Raw genomic sequence first — 24,157 nt, 5'->3', positions numbered from 1 at the left:
TATGAAGTATAGCCTAGTACAGGGCGACGCGAGTGGGTTTATTTGGCCCCCCAAGTGTGTTAATTGTTTGACATAATAGACTAAAAAACCATCAGGAAATCAGCTCCAAGAGATTTTAATTTAAGAAATCTGTTTGCAAGTATTCCCACTCATAATAGAGAGAAACGTGGTCGTATGATGAAATCAAGGTTTGAAATTATTGTTTTAGTCAAACATATCTGTTTGGTCTTCTTGCGGTCAATTTGCCGTCTACAAATGTTCTTGTAATTATGTTCCGGCGCCCCGCCAAATCAGCTCAAGAAAAAAATCGACCTGCGGATGCCTAGTACATATTGTATTGAAACGCTTTGCACAGAAAGAGGGCGCCTGGGAGTCACCAATAAATACAGGAGCAGAGACTGCAAAACAACAAATTCTCAAAACACCCGCTAGTGTTCCCACTGTTCTGTGACTCTACTTCTCTATCCGGCTGCGATCGTTAGTTTTCGTCACGAAGCGGACGAGGGAGTGTAGCCTAGTCATACGGGCAAGTAGGTGGAGAAAATAAAATAATCTAGGATATTTACGATAAGCGACAGCCAACACCGTGAGAAAGTGAAAGTGGCACCAGTTGGCAGTCCCAAAGACCGTCGTTTGATCTGCTTTTCATAGCTGTCAACTGTTATTGAGTGAGGTCTCCTCCTAGTTGGTGACGGATACAGTAGGCGACACGGGGAGACCAGCTTGTATTGCCCTCGCCAGGTAAGTGTGTCGTGTCAGTGTTCCTAGGAAGTCAAGGGTTAATCAATAGGCCTATAAAACACATTCCCTGTTTTAGCTCTTCAAAAAAACGTTCAGAAAGATAACTTGCCATTACAATGTATTTATTTGTAGGATACTCCAGTGGCACCCAGATAACATAAAATATTGACATTGTTACCAATTTTGCTTACATTGGGACAGAACCTGTCACATTAGTAGAGTGCGTAATAGGCCATGCGCGTAACATAAGTGCATTTTGTAGTTATCACCGTGATAATTGTATGCTATGCCTTTGGGTGTCGACGGTAATCGCCCTTCTGACCAAGAATGAATTGTAATACGCCTATTGTGAAACAGCTGAAGCACAACGGTACAGTGCCAGTATTTCCATTCGTGTAGGCTACTTATCTTCAGGCCTTCCAGAGACTGGTCGACTTGTTCGTGCAACAAGTCATAGGCTAACTGTTCATATCAATCCTTCTCCATACATCTAGATGTGACAGGCCAGACACACACATTGGGCTCGAGGAGTGTGCAATGTTTTTTTAATACCACCTTTAATGGAAACCTATCAGAATAAAATATATCCACATGCATGCAGTAGATAATCAAATATGGTAATACTGTAGTAAACCAGTTACAAAGTGAGGATGTTCTATTGCTACCATTTCAATGACAAGTCTAGCAACCATTAGGCTACACTGCATATGACAGCACAATGGCCGGATTCCACATTTTTATCCCGATAGAAGAAAGTGTATGATTGCATGTTCTTGGCTCCTGAAGGTCAGCTTGACCCACCTGTGTCTTCAACTCTGTCCAATGTGTAACTTATTGTAGCCAGTGGCACCTACTGGCCGCTATGAGATGAGGTGTACGATTTGCATAAATACCTGAAGCGAAACGTTCAGGGAAAGAGAGTGTTGGTTCCACCCGGCAGCGCAAGGAACAGTGCACATTTCCTGTTCACTCCATGGGAGTATCTCAAATGGTTTGGCTCGCCTCCTCTCCTCTGTCCTCTCCACCTTTTGAAAAATGTCAAAGGTAATCAAGGACATGAGTCGAGGAAAGGAAACGTGGAAACAACCCATTGGTTGAATTAATGTTGTTTCCACATAATTGCAATAACATTATGTTGAACCAACATTGAATAGATGTTGAATTGATGTCTGTGCCCAGTGGGAAATGACTTATATGAAATGAGAACCACCTCCACTTGCGTGTCATCAGGCAAATGGAGTTTACAAATGTGGAATCCCAAAATATGTGTAAAGTGGTAACACGAATGTAGCTAGTTGTGCAAGACATTTTATCGACAAAAAGACAAGTAGCGTATCATTTTTAAATGTTTGCATTCTTTTCTCCTTTGGGAAAACAACAGCTCAACAGCTGATTCAAAGGGGGTGTTGCAGATTGTTAAACTCTTCTGCCTAGACGCTGCGAGGATACTCTCGCGCATCCTCTGCCGAAGTAGGTTTTCGAGGAGGGGAGCAGACTCCTTCGTTCGCATACAAACACATTTACTCTTCTCGACCACTTATTGGTTTCCGGGTCACGGAGGAGAGGAGGACGGAGAAGTCGAAGTCTAAAGTTTAGTGAACTTTTGTGACGTGTTCAGTGCTGTTGGGAGAAGCGGCTTTGACAGCGAGTTATGGTTGTGGAGGCCAGGAAAGAGCATGGCTTGCCAACTTCAAAGTGAGCTTGGGAGAAGCCTTTCACTGCTCTGACTGTATTATTGAGTTTCTTATATTAGGTAGGCAGGGTTTGGTATTTTGTTTAGTCTGGTATTTCAGGCTAAATATTTGGGGATGCCTTGGCGGGCTGACTATTTATTTTAAATGTTTGTTTGTCTACAGTACTTGTTTTTTGGTCACCACTTTCCTAGATACCGCCACATCTGACTTTACTTAGGAGGGAAGTATTTAGTCAGAGAGCAGAAGCAAGTCTTATTCATCCACGTGTGTGTTTCGTATGCTAATTATTAAGTGTTTTATCTAAATAAGAGTGTTGCATCATGAGTGTGCTGTCTTACAAAGAGTGTGAATACTTGTGATTATTTCTTGCCCTGCTGCGAACTCATTGTGTGTCTTCTAAGAAATAGCCCCAGCCAGTGTGTGTCCTTCTGTGGTGTATTGTGACTCACAATTTTATGAACTTTTGTATTGCCCTGCGATTGTTAATAAACCGTGGCTCTTTGGAACTCTGTTTATGTCATTTATTTAGCAGACCTGTGCTTAACATGTCGCGAGGACCTCCTAGTTTACATTGTGATCATCAACTAGAGCGCTGACTGAGAGAGTGATGATGCAGCAGAATTACGACCAGCCAGGGAGGCCAGCCAGGGAGACCCAACCAAGGAGGCCCAGCTAGGGAGGCCCAGCCAGGGAGGCTCTAGGCCAAGGCGTTTATACACAGACAATAAGCCGCCCTGCCCTGTGTTCTGTCGCCCCATCACAGAGTCAACACAGGCAAGGCATTGATTAGACCAACTCATTAGTACCCTTATTTACTCTCATCAAAGGCTCACTCTACTACGCCCATTAAAATGAAAGGCAGTCTTGTCAAAACGTGTGGTTTTGTCATAAGGCTCCCGGCCTGTTTCTTGGCATAACGGTACAGTTACCGCTAAAACAAAACATACTATATGAATTGCCATTGTAATCATTTCCGGTAACTTACAATTTCAGCTTTTTATGACGACATACACTATCAGTTTTTGTTCTAGCTTTTATTTTGAAACTTTACATTTACATTTGACATTTTTGTTATTTAGCAGACTCTCTCAAATCAAATTTTATTGGTCACATACACATGGTTAGCAGATGTTATGCTAGTGTAGTGAAATGCTTGTGCTTTTAGTTCCAACAGTGCAGCAACATCTTAACATGTAATCTAACAATTCCACAACAACTACCTAATACACACAAATCTAAAGGGATGTAATAATAATATATATATAAATATATGGATGAGCAATGACAGAACGGCATAGGCAAGATGCAATAGATTGTATAAAATACGGTATATACATATGAGATGAGTGATGTAAGAAATGTAAACATTATTAAAGTGGCATTATTAAAGTGACTAGTAATTCATTTATTAAAGTGACATTATTAAAGTGACTAGTAATTCATTTATTAAAGTGACATTATTAAAGTGACTAGTAATTCATTTATTAAAGTGGCATTATTAAAGTGACTAGTAATTCATTTATTAAAGTGGCCAATGATTTCAAGTCTGTATGTAGGTAGCAGTCTCTCTGTTAGTCTGTTAAACAGTCTGATGGCCTTGAGATAGAAGCTGTTTTTCAGTCTCTCGGCCCCAGCTTTGATGCACCTGGACTGACCTCATCTTCTGGATGGTAGCGGGGTGAACAGGCAGTAGGTCGGGTGGTTGTTGTCCTTGATGATCTTTTTGTTCTTCCTGTGACATCGGGTGCTGTAGGTGTCCTGGAGGGCAGGTAGTTTGCCCCCGGTGATGCGTTGTGCAGACCGCAACACCCTCTGGAGAGCCTTGCGGTTGTGGGCGGTGCAGTTGCCGTACTAGGCGGTGATACAGCCTGACAGGATGCTCTCAAATGTGCATCTATAACATTCCACATTCTCCACTGCTGTCCCGTCGATGTGGAAAGGGGGGTGCTCCCTCTGCTGTTTCCTGAAGTCCACGATCTCCTTTGTTTTGTTGACGTTGAGTGCGAGGTTATTTAACTGACACCACACTCCGAGTGCCCTCACCTCCTCCCTGTAGGCTATTTCGTCATTGTTGGTGATCAACAGAGATACTCTTAATGATCGGCTATGAAAAGCCAACTGACATTTACTCCTGAGGTGCTGACTTGTTGCACCCTCGACAACTACTGTGATTATTATTATTTCACCATGCTGGTCATTTATGAACATTTGAACATCTTGGCCATGTTCTGTTATAAGGGAGTTTTTCCTAGCCACCGTGCTTCTACACCTGCATTGCTTGCTGTTTGTGGTTTTAGGCTGGGTTTCTGTACAGCACTTTGAGATATCAGCTGATGTAAGAATGGCTATATAAATACATTTGATTTGATCAAGCCCACTACTGTTGTTTCATCTGCAAACTTGATGATTGAATTGGATGTGTGCATGGCCACACAGTCATGGGTGAACAGAGAGTACAGGAGGGTGCTGAGCACGCACCCTTGTGGGGCCCCAGTGTTGAGGATCAGCGAAGTGGAGATGTTGTTTTCTACTTGTAATGATTTCAGAAGCAAGTGTCTTCTTTGAAAGAGAAGGCTGCAGAACTTGCTCGGTAGCCATGGCTACAGTCTTGAATAATCTCAGGTTTGTATATGAGTAAGGAAGAGCTTAGACGCAATGCAATCTTTGCTTGTGAGTTTCTGTGTGTTCTACTTGTGAGGCTTCAAGTCGTTCTTGTTGATACAGTTTAATACCAACTGTCTTGCCAGTGATTAAAATATGTGCGAACACACACGTGCACACACACAGTCACTCACTTCCTCTGTTTCCTCTAGTCCATGTTTATGTGGGTGATTGAATAACCTTCTCAGTAATGAACTCAGAGGATATGACTGCTCACTCCACATTGATCAACTGGTGTCCCCAAGACAATATCATAATACACTAATACACTAATACAACATAGAACATAATTGTTGACATAATGTGGAAATTAGCTCTTTGTCATCGCACACAAATTGCATTGACAAAACAGTGCAACATCCATAACACTTTGTTATCGTCACTAGTCTAAAATGGGGTCTGACTGAGTTTAAAAATGAATCCCCAAAACAATCCCAATAAATCAGAAAATAGAGTATAACTGTGTATTAATCATTTGACAGTGTAGTTTGCTAGTAAATACCTGGTAATTTCTGTACTTAAAATAAAGTGCTACCAAACAAAAATGACTTTATTAGTGCCGGCAAATCCAGAATCATGTTTTGTCCTGTTGTTTGTGGTGGTTGGTTCATCCGTATGTTAAGGAAAGTTTGTCCACTTGACCCAAGAACATACACTGAACAAAAAGATAAATGCAACATGTAAAGTGTTGGTCCCATGTTTCATGAGCTGAAATAAAAGACCCCAGAAATGTTCAATACACACAAAAAGCTTTTTTCTCTCAAATTTTGTGCAGAAAATGTGTTTACATGTTACTTTTATTGAGCATTTCTCCTTTGCCAAGATAATTAATCCACTTGACAGGGTTGGCATATCAAGAATCTGATTAAACAGCATTATCATTACACAGGTGCACCTTGTGCTGGGGACAATAAAGGGCCACTCAAAAATGTGCAGATTAATCACACAACAGGAATGTCCACCAGAACTGTTGTTAGATAATTTAATGTTCATCCTTCTACCATAAGCAGACTCTAAAGTAATTTTAGAGAATTTGGCAGTACATTCAACCGACCTCACAACCGCAGACAATGTGTATGGCATTGTTAGGGTCAGCAGTTTGCTGATGTCAACATTGTGAACAGAGTGCCCATGGTGGCAGGGGGGTTATGGTATGGGCAGGCATAAGCTACGGACAACGAACACAATTACATTTTATCGATTGGCAATTTAAATGCACAAAAATAATGTGACAAGATCCTGAGGCCCAATGTGAGGCCCATTTATTTTTAAAGGTATCTGTGACCAACAGATGCATATCTATATTCCCAGTCATGTGCAATCCATAGATTAGGACCTAATGAATTTATTGCAATTGGCTGATTTCCTCATATGAACTGTAACTTGTTAAAATCTTTTAAATTGTTGCACGTTGCGTTTAGATTTTTGTTCAGTATCGATTAACCAACAAGAGTGTTGACATCACCGATGTACAGTAGCCACACCCAAAACTGATGAATCAGCAATAGGTTGATGAATTTATGCTTTTAATTGTATAACTGGAAAAAACAATGCCCAAGATTGGGTTATGACAACCTTAGTGCCCTGGGAGTTGATGCTTAAAAAAAATATATATTTGACCTTTATTTAACTAGGCAAGTCAGTTAAGAACAAATTCTTATTTTCAATGACGGCCTAGGAACAGTGGGTTAACTACCTGTTCAGGGGCAGACCGACAGATTTGTACCTTGTCAGCTCGGGGGTTTGAACTTGCAACCCTCCGGTTACTAGTCCAACGCTCTAACCACTAGGCTACCCTGCTGACCCATTCTTCTTAGACGCCCCCTAAATTTTTTACATTTTTTATAAAGAACTAGATATTACTTCACAGGAAATGACATATAATAGATAAACATCTGTGCCTCTCTGCTTTCCTGCACAAAGTGTGTCTGTTAGGACCTATATTTTAATCTGATTTGAATGGGGATCAAACGTGTGCTTCAATAATTTAATGGTTGTCGTAGCAACTATCTGAGATGGAAGCGGACTTCCACCTAATTTGTGTAGTCATAAACTGTGGCGGTGTATAACATGTTGTGTCTCGTCCTTACAAGCCCTGTGTGACACACTAGTGTCAAGTCTTCCTTTCCAGACGTTTCTCTCTCTACCTCTCAATCAGCTACACGGTGAATACTCTGTTTTGGTCTCCTGGAGGCTCATTCAATCTCTTTGTTGTACTGCTGTAGTGAAAAAACCTTCCATTCAGATGAAGTGGAGAGGATTGTGGGTAGGATGGATGGATGGATAGATGGATAGATGGATAGATGGATAGATGGATGGATAGATAGATAGATAGATAGTCATTGTATTCTTGAGGAGTCCATCAAGTGGTTTAACCACCCTACAGATCCTCATTCTCTCTCAGGTTATTGAGGGTCAATCGCCAAACATTTCCAGATTTTCCGATCAACCTTAAAACATTCCTAGATTTCCCCATATGACAAGCAGAATTCCAACTAAAATCCCCTTCAATAGGAATTCTAAGATGTCCATTAGTAAGGGGGATGGCAGGAAGAGGATGGATGAGAAGACAACAAAGAAGGGAGGGATATGACAATGGTTTATTTTTGGATGCAGGCAGCCTTGTGCCACATGCCGTCGTCGTGACCACGTGAGTTGTTACCATGTAGAAGCTGTCATATGCAGAAACCTCTTCAGTGGACGAGCTTTGTCTTCCACCTGGTGCTTTCTCTCTGTCTCTCTCTTTCACACGCACGCACACACACAGACACACACAGACACACACACACACACACACACACACACACACACACACACACACACACACACACACACACACACACACACACACACACACACACACACACACACACACACACACACACACACACTTGTATTCTTATGGTGAAGCAATTGTTTTCTCATGAATTTACACATGCACTGATGCACACCTAGTTGATATAATTGAATTTAAGTCAGTTTATGGGAAGCTCAAATCCAGCCCTAGGCACTCATAGCCTAGCCTTTTGAATCCATCCCAGTGAGGTTAGCAGCTGTTGATACTGAGGGTGATGCCAATGATAACTGATTGCTTGTACAAACCCAGGGAGGATGTAAATCATACTCTCTTAGAAAAAAAGGTGCTATCTAGAACCTTTAAGGTTTTTCAGCTGTCCCCATAGAAGAACCCTTTTAAGAACCACTTTTGGGTGCCAGTAGAACCCTTTTGGTTTCAGGTAGAACCCTTTTGGGTTCCAGGTAGAACACTTTTTACAGATGGTTTTACCTGAAACTAAAAGTGTTCAAATCAAAAAGGGTTCTCTAGCCGAATAACTTTTGGAACCATTTCTTTCTAGGAGTGTTATAATACAGTACTACAGTTATTAATTTGAGCTATTTTGTTTCAGCAGGAAAATAATCCTACAGCAACAAGAAATGTGAATCATAATGTGGATTATAATTCATGTAAAGTTTTGTAGAAGTTGATACAGTTTTACTCAGGGCAAATTAAGTCTGGAAATTACAAACTTTAGAAGCCTTTTTAAAACTCAATTACACTACATGTTTGCAATTCCTGTTATGCAGGAAAATTCTCTGCAACAAAAGTGATCAAATTAAAAGCCTACATACAGTGGGGCAAAAAAGTATTTAGTCAGCCACCAGTTGTGCAAGTTCTCCCACTTAAAAATATGAGAGAGGCCTGTAATTTTCATCATAGGTACACTTCAACTATGACAGACAAAATGAGGAAAACAAATCCAGAAAATCACATTGTAGGATTTTTTATGAATTTATTTGCCAATTATGGTGGAAAATAAGTATTTAGTCACCTACAAACAAGCAAGATTTCTGCCTCTCACAGACCTGTAACTTCTTCTTTAAGAGGCTCCTCTGTCCTCCACTCGTTACCTGTATTAATGGCACCTGTTTGAACTTGTTATCAGTATAAAAGACACCTGTCCACAACCTCAAACAGTCACACTCCAAACTCCACTATGGCCAAGACCAAAGAGCTTTCAAAGGACACCAGAAACAAAATTGTAGACCTGCACCAGGCTGGGAAGACTGAATCTGCAATAGGTAAGCAGCTTGGTTTGAAGAAATCAACTGTGGGAGCAATTATTAGGAAATGGAAGACATACAAGACCACTGATAATCTCCCTCGATCTGGGGCTCCACGCAAGATCTCACCCCGTGGGGTCAAAATGATCACAAGAACGGTGAGCAAAAATCCCAGAACCACACGGGGCGACCTAGTGAATGACCTGCAGAGAGCTGGGACCAAAGTAACAAAGCCTACCATCAGTAACACACTACGCCGCCAGGGACTCAAATCCTGCAGTGCCAGATGTGTCCCCCTGCTTAAGCCAGTACATGTCCAGGCCCGTCTGAAGTTTGCTAGAGAGCATTTGAATGATCCAGAAGAAGATTGGGAGAATGTCATATGGTCAGATGAAACCAAAATATAACTTTTTGGTAAAAACTCAACTCGTCGTGTTTGGAGGACAAAGAATGCTGAGTTGCCTCCAAAGAACACCATACCTACTGTGAAGCATGAGGGTGGAAACAACATGCTTTGGGGCTGTTTTTCTGTAAAGGGACCAGGACGACTGATCCGTGTAAAGGAAAGAATGAATGGGGCCATGTATCGTGAGATTTTGAGTGAAAACCTCCTTCCATCAGCAAGGGCATTGAAGATGAAACGTGGCTGGGTCTTTCAGCATGACAATGATCCCAAACACACCGTCCGGGCAATGAAGGAGTGGCTTCGTAAGAAGCATTTCAAGGTCCTGGAGTGGCCTAGCCAGTCTCCAGATCTCAACCTCATAGAAAATCTTTGGAGGGAGTTGAAAGTCTGTGTTGCCCAGCAACAGCCCCAAAACATCACTGCTCTAGAGGAGATCTGCATGGAGGAATGGGCCAAAATACCAGCAACAGTGTGTGAAAACCATGTGAAGACTTAAAGAAAACGTTTGACCTCTGTCATTGCCAACAAAGGGTATATAACAAAGTATTGAGATACACTTTTGTTATTGACCAAATACTTATTTTCCACCATAATTTGCAAATAAATTCATAAAAAATCCTACAATGTGATTTTCTGGATTTTTTTTCTAATTTTGTCTGTCATAGTTGAAGTGTATGATGAAAATTACAGGCCTCTCTCATCTTTTTAAGTGGGAGAACTTGCACAATTGGTGGCTGACTAAATACCTTTTTGCCCCACTGTATATATTGAACTGCTGTTGCTCACTTCGTTAGCCTATAGATTTAGATATTCAATTAAAAGATTCAGTAAGCACTGAAAACACAGCCAAGCTGGCCTATCCATTTAGAAAGACAAGGTGGTTCATGTGGACATAACAGCATTATCTCTGACACCATACATGTTGTGGTATTGTTAGATGACTAGTAGTAGCTGAGAGTGGAGAGGATGGCTGTTTGACCTGATATAGTACAATAAGTGAATTGACTGTAAGCTATGTATGGCAGTGTTTCTATAGTAGTGATTTGGAATCACTGAGGCTGATACAGTGAATCCAATCCCAAACCAGGGAGCTCAGGAAGTGTGATGTTTATTCCCTAAACCAGTCTGAGGGTGGGATAAAATATTGCTTTTTAATTTGAGGCTCCTGTCGTAACTGTTGAGTCTCTCCTCAGATGAGCGGCTCAGGCTAATGTCAAGCTAACGTTAACTTCCGTTGTTGAAATGAAGCTCTGGCCTCGGTCACTCTGTCCTAATGCTTTGTCTTCGTGTCGGAAGACTAGGGCCGGGATTCAATCCAAGGCACGTTAGAGAGTAGCGCATTGCTCTTGACTTTTAAAGGTAATTTACGTTTGAGCTGACATTTAGCGTTGACCGTTAATAAGATCTCCACGAACTTCCGGGCCGCTTATCCTGGCCTAGTAGTACTAGTAATTGTTTGAATCATAGACATGCAGTGAACAAATGTAATGTACTGTATGTGTGTTAAGCTAAGTATATTAAATGTGTGTGCAATACAACGTGTTACTCATTGTATTAAATTACTTAAACAGCCACTGCCTTTAAAAAGCAAACAATCCCTTTGAAAATGGCCTATGTGGCATTGATATGAGTCAGAAACATTTATTCGAGTGAAAATTGGCTACAAAGTGTAAATAGGATCATTTTTGTCATAAAGTCAGTCCATCCGTGCGTCACAACGGGTAAATGAAGGTTGGGTTTTGATTTGACGATGTCCATTTGCCCACTAACCTGGGGGTAAACAGCTGCGGGGATTGCTCTTAATACAATAGCATATACAGTGAGGAAGTTTACATGAAACAGCATTTTCTTTCTTTTTTTGTTGGACAAATATCATTAACCAAACGTGGAATCGGTCAGGAAACACACCACCAAGACTGAAATCGAGTGCCAATCAGCGTGTTCAGTGGCTCTTTAATATGTTGGAAATTAGATACCAAAGACAGATTGATGCATACTATTATTAACTATAGTCATAATTTATGGAAATGCAGAGAACACGTTTGTGTGCACAGAGCTCATAATGGTATTACCCCCCCCCCCCCCCCCAAATAATGGAGAATCCTATATTCTGCTGTCCCCTGCTGCTGATATGGTGGGAATGCAGGCATTATCACAATTTGGATTTTCCTGTTGAAACAAAACACCTGAAAACATTGGATAGATAAAAACATATTATATGGCAGAAATTCCTATCAGAGGGCTAGCTAGGGGTTATTTATGCCTCTGCCAGTTAGCTAGGTTGCTAGGGGTTATTTATGCCTCTGCCAGTTAGCTAGGTTGCTAGGGGTTATTTATGCCTCTGCCAGTTAGCTAGGTTGCTAGGGTTTATTTATGCCTCTGCCAGTTAGCTAGGTTGCTAGGGGTTATTTATGCCTCTGTCAGTTAGCTAGGTTGCTAGGGGTTGTTTATGCCTCTGTCAGTTAGCTAGGTTGCTAGGGGTTGTTTATGCCTCTGTCAGTTAGCTAGGTTGCTAGGGGTTATTTATGCCTCTGTCAGTTAGCTAGGTTGCTAGGGGTTATTTATGCCTCTGCCAGTTAGCTAGGTTGCTAGGGGTTATTTATGCCTCTGCCAGTTAGCTAGGTTGCTAGGGGTTATTTATGCCTCTGCCAGTTAGCTAGGTTGCTAGGGGTTATTTATGCCTCTGCCAGTTAGCTAGGTTGCTAGGGGTTGTTTATGCCTCTGCCAGTTAGCTAGGTTGCTAGGGGTTATTTAGGCCTCTGCCAGTTAGCTAGGTTGCTAGGGGTTATTTATGCCTCTGCCAGTTAGCTAGGTTGCTAGGGGTTATTTATGCCTCTGCCAGTTAGCTAGGTTGCTAGGGGTTATTTATGCCTCTGCCAGTTAGCTAGGTTGCTAGGGGTTATTTATGCCTCTGTCAGTTAGCTAGGTTGCTAGGGTTATTTATGCCTCTGTCAGTTAGCTAGGTTGCTAGGGTTATTTATGCCTCTGTCAGATAGCTAGGTTGCTAGGGGTTATTTATGCCTCTGTCAGTTAGCTAGGTTGCTAGGGGTTATTTATGCCTCTGCCAGTTAGCTAGGTTGCTAGGGGTTATTTATGCCTCTGCCAGTTAGCTAGTTTGCTAGGGGTTATTTATGCCTCTGCCAGTTAGCTAGGTTGCTAGGGTTATTTATGCCTCTGCCAGTTAGCTAGGTTGCTAGGGGTTATTTATGCCTCTGCCAGTTAGCTAGGTTGCTAGGGGTTATTTATGCCTCTGCCAGTTAGCTAGGTTGCTAGGGGTTGTTTCCGTCGCTGTGCTCCTCATGGAAAAGCTGTATTTTTGCTGTGGAATTTTGTTGCTGAAACTTTTCTTATATTTGTTGTGGCTGTACTGTTAGATTATAAAAGAATGTCTCTGATTATAAAATAATGTTTCGTTGCCATGGTTTTGTCATTGACATTTCATCCCTGTTTTACAGCCCTCGAAAGGGCCACTTACTCAAAGTTATTAATTCCTTAAACATTGTCCTGACATGAAATTAACAGGAGAAACATAGGTAATAATGAAATGACAATTTTCTTAAAATTACCTGAAATTGGCGCACGATTGTTGGCATGGCATATGGAAGAAAAAAAGAAGAAAAGGCTCAAATAAATAGCAATTCCTCTTTATGGACGCTAGGTGGTGCACGAGACTACATTCCCAGCTCTCACATTGTCTTTCCTCAGGCGGTCTAAAACTTTCCTGAGGCAGAGCATACACTTGTATCCTGCTTTTAATGGGCTTCTTACAAACAGTGACATATCCAAATATTGATATTGTGCGTATGTGAGGGTTTGCCACTTTGGCAGAGCAGGGTCTTCTCATATTGCATGTTGGAATTGTGTTACATGTGGTTTAAAAAATGTAAATATACTTAAGTCGCAACCTTAGACTAAATACTTGAATGAGCAAAAGTTTCCAACACCCCCATTCCTGAAACAAAGCTGCTTTGTTTGGTAGAGGACAAAGTTAGGGAAATGTGTGTTAGCTAGTACAATGTACTCGGTCAGTAGGGAAAAAGGGTCCTCACTTGCAGGTGCAATTATAGTTCTGCATTAGCTACAGATTGAACGAGAACTTTCCTGCAATGAAACTTGTAGTGTATTTGAGGTTTTAAAAGGTTTCTGAAGTCTGTACACTTTGACATTTCAGACCTGTTAAATAAAGGTTAAATAAAAAATAAAATAATCCTTTACGAAAAATGTATCATCCCCTACAAAAATGTCCATCAATTATAATCCACATAATAATTCAAATTTCCTGTTGCTGCAGGATTATTTTCCTGCTGTAGAAAACTGGCTCAAATTAAAATACTACATCTGTAATGACTCAGATGGGAAGAGATGCATTGTGGAATTCCTTTACCCCACGTCAAGTTTTAATATGGTGATAGGGACAAGGGGCCTTACTACAAGGTCCTGGTGTCCTGACAATGACCCCCCCCCCCCCCCCCGCCCCTTTTCTGCCAGCTTGGCTTTGCCAGGTAGGCTAACTACAACCTTTAGTGAGTAGACTTATCCACAGCCCATTGATATTGTTTTTTCTTCTGTTGTATATCTCCTGTGTGTGTGTGTATGTGTGTGTGTGTGTGTGTGTGTGTGTGTGTGTGTGTGTGTGTGTGTGTGTGTGTGTGTGTGTATGTGTGTATGTGTATGTGTGTGTGTGATTGTGTGTGTGTGTGTGTGTGCGTGTGTGTTGGGTCGCTGAGGTAAAGTTACCCTTTCTGTGTCTAGCGGGTGGCCTGGCCCCATTGAAGTATCCTCTAACAGCTCCACAGAGTGTGTGGAGTGTTTATAGTGTCATACGTGTGTGTGTGTTTTTTTGCAGAGGATTCCCCAAGCTCCTAGAGATATGCTTCTCGCTTATTGATCCCACTATGCTGTCAACAGCTTTGATAACAGCTCTGTGGGTTGCCGGGGGACCAAATGGCGTTTCGTTTACTCTAATAACAGACGTGTACATTGAACAGTAGGCCAATAGCTTTGTGGTTTGCTTGAGAAAACACTGGCAGGTTTTGTTGTCTATTTTAGAACTATATCATATTGCCAATGATAACGTTCACGTGAAATGTGTTAGGCTTCTGTAATTTTCCACAAAACTCCCGTCAGGGCAATAATACAGGAAGACACGCCTTTCATAAAGACACCAACTCTCTCTTACCTGAACCAATATTAATATTGACCCTGACCTATACTCTACAGCATTTCATAACCATACTGCACTTATATGGGTTATTTCCCCCGGCCTAAGGAGAGGAGGCTCCACCAGCCCACGTCAACTTCCTGCCGGACGGGTGAAGGGGAAAGTCTAAGCGGAATCCTTGGAATGTCCCAACTCTGACATCACATCAAATTTGAAATGTTAGGGTTAGGGTTGAGGTTGAGGTTAGAGTAAGGTTAGGGTTAAGGTTGAGGTTAGGGTTAAGGTTATGGTTGAGGTTAGAGTAAGGGTTAAGGTTAGAGTAAGGGTAAGAGTTAAGGTTAGAGTAAGGTTAGGGTTAAGGTTGAGGTTAGGGTTAAGGTTAGAGTAAGGGTAAGGGTTAAGCTTATGGTTGAGGTTAGGGTTAAGGTTAGAGTAAGAGTTAAGGTTAGAGTAAGGGTAAGGGTTAAGGTTAGAGTAAGGGTTAAGGTTATAGTAAGGTTAGGGTTAAGGTTAGAGTAAGGTTAGGGTTGAGGTTAGAGTAAGGGTTAAGGTTAGGGTTGAGGTTAGAGTAAGGTTAGGGTTAGGGTTAAGGTTATGGTTGAGGTTAGAGTAAGGGTAAGGGTTAAGGTTAGGGTTTGGAATAGGGACGTACCAAGGATTCAAGATAGCACTAATCCAGGTAAAGGTAGATGTTATACAATAGATATGACTTCCTCTGGGTGGAGCCGATCAGGAAGAAGTGGTATCAATAATAACAATGACAATGCACGTTTCATAGCTCACATTCAAAACCAAAGGAAGCACAAGGTGCTCCCGAGTGGAGCACCGGTCTAAGCCATTGCATCTCAGTTCAAGAGGCGTCACTACAGTCCCTGGTTTGAATCCAGGCTGTATCACATCCGTCCGTGATTGGGAGTCCCATAGGGCGGCACACAATTGTTCCAGCGTTGTCCGGGTTTGGCCGGTGTAGGCCGCCATTGTAAATAAGAATTTGTTCTTAACTGACTTGCCTAGTTAAATAAAGGTTAAATAAATATAAAATAAAAAGTGCATGAAACACAGTCAAGTTGATAAATGCATGAGCGATGGAAGTGATCGACAGGGCTGGAGTGGAGCGGGTCGAGAGCTTCAAGTTCCTTGATGTCCACATCATGGTCCAAACACACCAACACAGTCGTGAAGAGGGCACAATAATGCCTCTTCCCCCTCAGGAGGCTGAAAAGATTTGGGCTCCTCAGATCCTCCAAAAGTGAGTAGGCCTCTTGACCGGCTGCATCACTGCTTGGAATGGCAACTGCTTGGCATCCAATCACAATGCGCTACAGAGGGTAATGCATACAGCCCAGTACATCACCGAGCTCCCTGCCATCCAGGACCTCTATACCAGACGGTGTCAGAAGAAGCCCCTAAAAATGGACAAAGACTCTAGCCACCCAAGTAATAGCCTGTTCTCTCTGCTGCCACACGGCTAGCGGTACCGATGCCCCAAGTTTGGAACCAACAGGACCCTGAACAGCTTTTATCCCCAAAACTTAAGAAGGCTAAATAGATAGTCCGGGTAGCTATTTGGTTAACTATTTAACTATCTGCATTTACCCTTTTTTCACAAACTTTTAGGCCTCATCACATGCGCTGCTGCTACTATTTACGGTCACTTTATTCCTAGTTATACGTGCATACAGTATCTACTTCAACTACCTTGTACCCCTCCCTGTACATCCACTCTGTACTGGTACCCCTTGTATATGGCCAAGTTATCATTACTCATTGTGTATCTATTATTATTTGTATTATTACGTGTTTTATGTTCTATTATTTCTCTATTTTCTTATTCTCTGCATGGTTGGGAAGAGCCGTAAGTAAGCATTTCACTGTTAGTCCACAGCTGGTGTTTACCAAGCATGTGACTAATAACATTTTATTTGATACAATAACGAGAGGAAATATAAGTTTTTCTTGTGTTTCCAAATGGCATCTTCTGTAATCTGTTAACTGTTGTCTTTTTGTGGAGCTCAGGCTTCAGAATGCTCAGAACTGATGTCGGTTTGATGGATTGTTTCATTTCTTTAGAGTCCTCAGGGAAGTTGGCTGGCAACCCAAACAAAGGGATAGATTGTTGGTCATTTCTGGGTCCTTGTTCAGTCTCGGGATAGTTTTTAGTGCCTGTGTGGTGAGAAATTAACTGGAAAACTATGGAGGAGGGTTGTGTGTGTGTGTGTGTGTGTGTGTGTGTGTGTGTGTGTGTGTGTGTGTGTGTGTGTGTGTGTGTGTGTGTGTGTGTGTGTGTGTGTGTGTGTGTGTGTGTGCGTGCGTGCGTGTGTGTGTGTGTGAGCGAGCAGAGACACCACCCTTTATGCTCTCTCGCTCCTTGGGCCCCAAAGTTTTTGTCTCTTGTCCCACTGTGTTGAAGAGGCACACACAGGTGTCAGGGAGATGCACAGACACACTCTTTGTCCAATTCATCCTACACCAAACTCAGGTGCTGCATTCACATTCAAATTGCACAAAACTTTATTTGCATCTCATTTCACAGTCCACAAATCCAGAACAAATTCCAAGAAAACGTACAGTATTATATAGAGCCATGACTGCATGGAACTCCCACCCATCAAAGATTGCTCAAGTGAACAGCAAACCTGGGTTCAAATAAGAGATACACGTCTCCCTTTTTAGGTCAAGATATTGTGTGCTATGTACTGATATGTAGGCTATGTGTGACGTTTTGTTCTGTATCAATGTTCTGTATTATGTCATGTTTCATGTTTCATGTTTTCTGTGGACACCAGGAAGAGTAGCTGATGCTTTCGCAACAGCTTAATGGAGATCCTAATAAAAATACCCAAAATGTACAGCTAATGGAGATCCTAATAAAATACCCAAAATGTACAGCTAATGGAGATCCTAATAAAATACCCAAAATGTACAGCTAATGGAGATCCTAATAAATGTACAGCTAATGGAGATCCTAATAAAACACCCAAGATGTACAGCTAATGGAGATCCTAATAAAACACCCAAGATGTACAGCTAATGGAGATCCTAATAAAACACCCAAGATGTACAGCTAATGGAGATCCTAATAAAACACCCATAATGTACAGCTAATGGAGATCCTAATAAAACACCCAAGATGTACAGTTAATGGAGATCCTAATAAAACACCCATAATGTACAGCTAATGGAGATCCTAATAAAACACCCAAGATGTACAGCTAATGGAGATCCTAATAAAACACCCAAGATGTACAGCTAATGGAGATCCTAATAAAACACCCAAGATGTACAGCTTAACGGAATCCATTCTGCTGCTTTAACCTTTTTAAAGAGAAAGTGCGCTAATAAACTAGCTCTTTGTGTTGGCCACTTGTGTGAGTAGACACTCACTCAATCTCATTTTCTGTAACGGTCGCAACCTTTAACTTAACTAAAAAACAAAACTGACAACACATCTTTATGGTAGTGTGAATGGGCCAGCCTAGACCCAGACCCTAACACAGACCCTGAGCCAGACCTTGACCCAGACCCATGTATCTGTGCAGAGAAAATAAGACACGAGAGAAAGTCTGAAGGGAGGGGATGTAAAGAGGGGTATAGGATAATTGAGAGATATCAGGGTGGCCTCTCCAGGAAGTGACCTCAGTTTGACCCTGCGGTATCCATCCCCATTCCCTTGGATCCCTGACGTCTCAGACAGATGGAGTTACTGGAGGAGGAGGAAGAGGAGCCGGATACAGAACCACACAAGCATTAATCTGGGCCCCAGGGCTCTACCTACCCTACCCCACTGTGTCTAGCTTACTGGCTGCTTACCTGTGTGTGTCTCTCTGTCTGTGTCTCTCTGTCTGTGTCTGGTTTAGAGAATAAACTATATGGATTTTTTAGACCCGATGCCGATGTTTGGGGGTCAAGGAGGCCAATGGCCAATATTTTAGGCCGATATTCAATATCATTAAATTAGGAAATGTTGATGACAAAATTTCCCAGAGACAGCCATGTATGCTTTAATGCATATTTTTTTAAAATCAAACAATACATTTGACCAACCTAACTACATAGCAACATAATGGTAATCATTTTATTTGAATGGTAACTCTCTTGATAAATTGGGACTATTATTAAGATGGCATAGGCCTACTCACAATACAGGTGAATGCATATTCAATAGGAGTGTGTGCGCACCATGAGTTATTGAGCTTGTTTGGGCTGATCAGTGGAATCAATGGTGCTACAGATGACAAACAATCTGTTTTCCTTCCATGTGGGACTGATATTAGCCTACTGATCAACAACATTTGCATAAAAGAGTCACTCCAGAATGTAACACCTGAATGGAAAGACATCATATAGGCACTGCTGTTAGTTTGAGAATATAAAATAACATACAGTAGCAGTCAAGTTTGGACACACCAACTCATTCAAGGGTTTTTCTTAATTTTCTACAATTTTCTACATTGTAGAATAACACGGAACCCAAACCAGCTTTGTGCGTGCTCCATCGTGCATACATGTATTTTGTGTCCCCACACCAAACGCATTCACGACACGCAGGTTAAAATATCAAAACAAACTCTGAACCAATTATATTAATTTGGGGACAGGTCGAAAAGCATTAAACATTTATGGCAATTTAGCTAGCTAGCTTGCACTTGCTAGCTAATTTGTCCTATTTAGCTAGCTTGCTGTTGCTAGCTAATTTATCCTGGAATATAAACATTGAGTTGTTATTTTACCTGAATTGCACGAGGTCCTCTACTCCGACAATTAATCCACACATAAAACGGTCAACCGAATCGTTTCTAGTCATCTCTCCGCCTTCTAGGCTTTTTCTTCTCCAGACTTCATATTGCGATTGGCAACTTTCATAAATTAGGTGCATTACCGCCACTGACCTCGTTCGTCTTTCAGTCACCCACGTGGGTATAACCAATGAGGAGATGGCACGTGGGTACCTGCTTCTATAAAACAATGAGGAGATGGGAGAGGCAGGACTTGCGGCGTGATCTGTGTCACAAATAGAACTGACTTCTATATTAGCCCTTGGCAACGCAGACGCTCGTTGGCGCGTGCGAGCAGTGTGGGTGCCATAATTTAATAATATAGATTTCTAAATTAATTTTGCAACGCGAGCGGTGTAGTCAGCCTGTTATGGACGTGCCGCCTATGAGCCTATGTCAATCTACTATCCCCCATGGTAGAAAAGTTGACCTATTCTATTGGTCAGCTTGTCGAGGAAGAAACGTTCCAAACAGACTCCTGGGACGATAGATCCCAAATTCATACAACAGTTGGCCCAGGCTACATTGGGAAAAAAGGAACGTTACAAAGCAATGAATCTGATGCATCGGATCAGAACTTCGTTTCGCGTAAAATGTTGATACACTATAATTTCTTAACATTATTAGTGCAGTAGGCGACGCGTGAGAGTGCATTTGCCTACCAGACAATGAAAGACATTTTAAAGCCAATAGAACCTGAGAGAAATAGGCTACTGGTTTCAATGACATGGAAGTCTTTATAAAACAAAAAGCTACTGGTTTCAATGGCATATGGAAGTCTTTATAAAACAAAAGGCTACTGGTTTCAATGACATATGGAAGTCTTTATAAAACAAAAGGCTACTGGTTTCAATGACATATGGAAGTCTTTATAAAACAAAAAGCTACTGGTTTCAATGACATGTGGAAGTCTTTATAAAACAAAAGGCTACTGGTTTCAATGACATATGGAAGTCTTTATAAAACAAAAGGCTACTGGTTTCAATGGCATATGGAAGTCTTTATAAAATAATTGCCTCCACAGATATGTAGTAAAACATGTTGTAAAAACATTCAGGTTTCAAACAATTAAGTAGCTTTATGTTTTCAAAATGCGTACTGCCTCCAGCTCATTTCAAAGTGGTGTGTGACGTGCTGATGAAGCCTGTTCTGTTGATTATGCATTTGAATGGTGAATGGTAAGTGCGCTTCAATTAGCAGTTGAGAAATACAAACAGTAGCTCTTTTTTAATCGTCGCCCCAAAAAAATAGTTTTAACACACAATTGCATTTAGTATCATTACGCAATGATGGGTCATATATAAGTGCTGTCTGATAGATCTTCCGCCCAAAGGCTCTGTATCTGTGTGCTGTACATGTGTGATAAATAAGCTACATAACGAATATGCACACGAGCCAATTTAATTCCACACAATTATGCAAATTAACCCAAAGATGAATAGCATGACTGGTCAAATGTATTTCCATCACCTGGTGTTTACATCAATGAATAGGCTAAAAAACATTATTTTGCGATGGGATTTGTTTTCTTCTCTTGGACAGTTGGCCAGTGCCAATTTTGTTCATCAGCTTTTAATATATTTTAATGGCCAAAAGCCGGCTATTGCCAGCTAATGGAAACCCTGGTCTGCCCCTACGTGTCTGGTTGGCTATCTGTCTGTCTGGTTGGCTGTGTCTGGTTGGCTGGCTTCGGCTGGCTGTACACTGATGGATCTACAGCTGAACCAGGGGTGAGAGAGAGGTCAAGGATTTACCGCTGATGCAAGAGAGGGAAAGCATGGTGTTCTCCCCCTGTTCCTCTTTCTTTGTCTAGCTCATGCTTTTCGTCTCTCTTTCTCTTTCTTTACCTATGTCTCGTGTCTGAAAAGCAAAACCACACGTGTTGTAGGGTAATGTAGGGTAATTCCTTACCCTGTGGCTCTTATCCACCTCAATGTCTGATAAATAACATCATGAATGACTGGGCTTTCTATAATTCTGTAAGATCTGAAGGATTTTGAGCAGGTGATACATTATTTGGAGCTTCGTGTGAAGTCCCTAACACCTTGATCATACCTATAGGGTCATTGTGCAAAATAGTATGCAGCATCATCATGCAAACGACATCATAACCGCCATCGATAAAAGACAGTACTGTGCAGCCGTCTTCATCGACCTCGCCAAGGCTTTCGACTCTGTCAATCACCATATTCTTATCGGCAGACTCAGTAGCCTCGGTTTTTCGGATGACTGCCTTGCCTGGTTCACCAATTACTTTGCAGACAGAGTTCAGTGTGTCAAATCGGAGGGCATGCTGTCCGGTCCTCTGGCAGTCTCTATGGGGGTGCCACAGGGTTCAATTCTCGGGCCGACTCTTTTCTCTGTGTATATCAATGATGTTGCTCTTGCTGCGGGCGATTCCCTGATCCACCTCTACGCAGACGACACCATTCTATATACTTTCGGCCCGTCTTTGGACACTGTGCTATCTAACCTCCAAACAAGCTTCAATGCCATACAACACTCCTTCCGTGGCCTCCAACTGCTCTTAAACGCTAGTAAAACCAAATGCATGCTTTTCAACCGGTCGCTGCCTGCACCTGCATGCCCGACTAGCATCACCACCCTGGATGGTTCCGACCTAGAATATGTGGACGTCTATAAGTACCTAGGTGTCTGGCTAGACTGCAAACTCTCCTTCCAGACTCATATCAAACATCTCCAATCGAAAATCAAATCAAGAGTCGGCTTTCTATTCCGCAACAAAGCCTCCTTCACTCAAGCCGCCAAGCTTACCCTAGTAAAACTGACTATCCTACCGATCCTCGACTTCGGCGATGTCATCTACAAAATGGCTTCCAACACTCTACTCAGCAAACTGGATGCAGTCTATCACAGTGCCATCCGTTTTGTCACTAAAGCACCTTATACTACCCACCACTGCGACTTGTATGCTCTAGTCGGCTGGCCCTCGCTACATATTCGTCGCCAGACCCACTGGCTCCAGGTCATCTACAAGTCTATGCTAGGTAAAGCTCCGCCTTATCTCAGCTCACTGGTCACGATGGCAACACCCATCCGTAGCACGCGCTCCAGCAGGTGTATCTCACTGATCATCCCTAAAGCCAACACCTCATTTGGCCGCCTTTCGTTCCAGTACTCTGCTGCCTGTGACTGGAACGAATTGCAAAAATCGCTGAAGTTGGAGACTTTCATCTCCCTCACCAACTTCAAACATCAGCTATCTGAGCAGCTAACCGATCGCTGCAGCTGTACATAGTCTATTGGTAAATAGCCCACCCTTTTCACCTACCTCATCCCCGTACTGTTTTTATTTATTTACTTTTCTGCTCTTCTGCACACCAATATCTCTACCTGTACATGACCATCTGATCTTTTATCACTCCAGTGTTAATCTGCAAAATTGTAATTATTTGCCTACCTCCTCATGCCTTTTGCACACATTGTATATAGACCCCCCCTTCGTTTTCTACTGTGTTATTGACTTGTTAATTGTTTACTCCATGTGCAACTCTTTGTTGTATGCTCACACTGCTATGCTTTATCTTGGCCAGGTCGCAGTTGCAAATGAGAACTTGTTCTCAACTAGCCTACCTGGTTAAATAAAGGTGAAATAAAAAATAAAAAAATAAAAAATCTGGATATGTGTGCAACAAAAATATATATTTCTGTCAAGCTGTCTACGCCTATACAATTTGATGCATACGTTTTGATAAATACAACGTATGCACCACACAGAACGCACTGCAACTGCTTCTGCAACGCAATGCTGCAAGGCAAACGGAGCGTTCCATTGGAAAAGAATGCGATGACGCTGTCGGTGTGATCGAGGCGTAACAGCTTGAAGTCTTGGTTCATTGGTTGGTAGTCCTATAGGCCTACTCCTGGGCTGGGTCTCCCAGAACCATTGTAGCACTAAGACCATCTTAATCCAATTGAAACTAAATGAAAGATGATCTTAGTGCTACGATGTGTTTGATGAAACCCAGCCCTGTTTTGCTACATTCTTCTCCTTTCTGTTTTCCCTTCATCAGATGTTATTGGGTTGGACTCTCATGACCTGACCCTGCCCATTCCCGCTCTCAGATTCAAACAGTCCTTGTCCTTGAACCAGTCATAAATATCTTACAATCTGGAACTTGCCCTTTAGCATAGCAGCTGTGTGGTACCATATAGTTTGAATGAATACAAACACAATGACGACAGGATATTGCATCAAATGCAATACTGCTCTCTGTTTCTGTACTTTTGCCTTTTCTGCGTTGTATGTTGCCTCTGTCAGTGTTGCCCTTGGATGTTTGCATTGATGAGGTGCAAAGGCCCCTGAAGCAACATTAATGGTTGCTGGGTCCAACACTTTCCGTTAAGATTAAAGGAAGCCGGTTTTGTTCTTGAGAAGGTTGGGGTTAAACGTAATGGTAGGGGAAACACTTCTCAGAGTGACACTTTTCTTCCTGTTACAGTAATAACTGGGGATTTACATTGATGGGTCACACACACACACGTCCTATACAGTAAATCTTGAGTCCTGCTAAAACAAAGTTACTTTTGTCCTACAAAGAGGGGGGGGGGGGGGGGGGGGGGGGGCCTCTTTTGAAATGTTACAGCTCATTGATAATGGTTGATGATTCAGTCCTTGTCTATCTGAGGTCCGTGT

At 42.0% G+C, this 24,157-nt stretch overlaps 1 protein-coding gene across 1 annotated transcript in view; it reads left to right on the top strand.

Annotated features, from left to right (window-relative positions):
- Positions 1 to 429: 429 nt before the first annotated feature.
- LOC109871926 (guanine nucleotide-binding protein G(I)/G(S)/G(O) subunit gamma-12-like) overlaps positions 430 to 24,157 on the top strand; it is a 44,837-nt gene continuing 21,109 nt past the window's right edge. The window contains exon 1 of the mRNA XM_020462956.2: positions 430 to 741. The gene's annotated coding sequence lies outside the window, so the exon portion shown is untranslated. The remainder of the gene's footprint in view (positions 742 to 24,157) is intronic.

The sequence above is a fragment of the Oncorhynchus kisutch genome, linkage group LG27 (genome assembly GCF_002021735.2).
Source record: "Oncorhynchus kisutch isolate 150728-3 linkage group LG27, Okis_V2, whole genome shotgun sequence".
NCBI lineage: Eukaryota > Metazoa > Chordata > Actinopteri > Salmoniformes > Salmonidae > Oncorhynchus > Oncorhynchus kisutch.
This window is presented reverse-complemented; position numbering and strand designations above follow the sequence as displayed.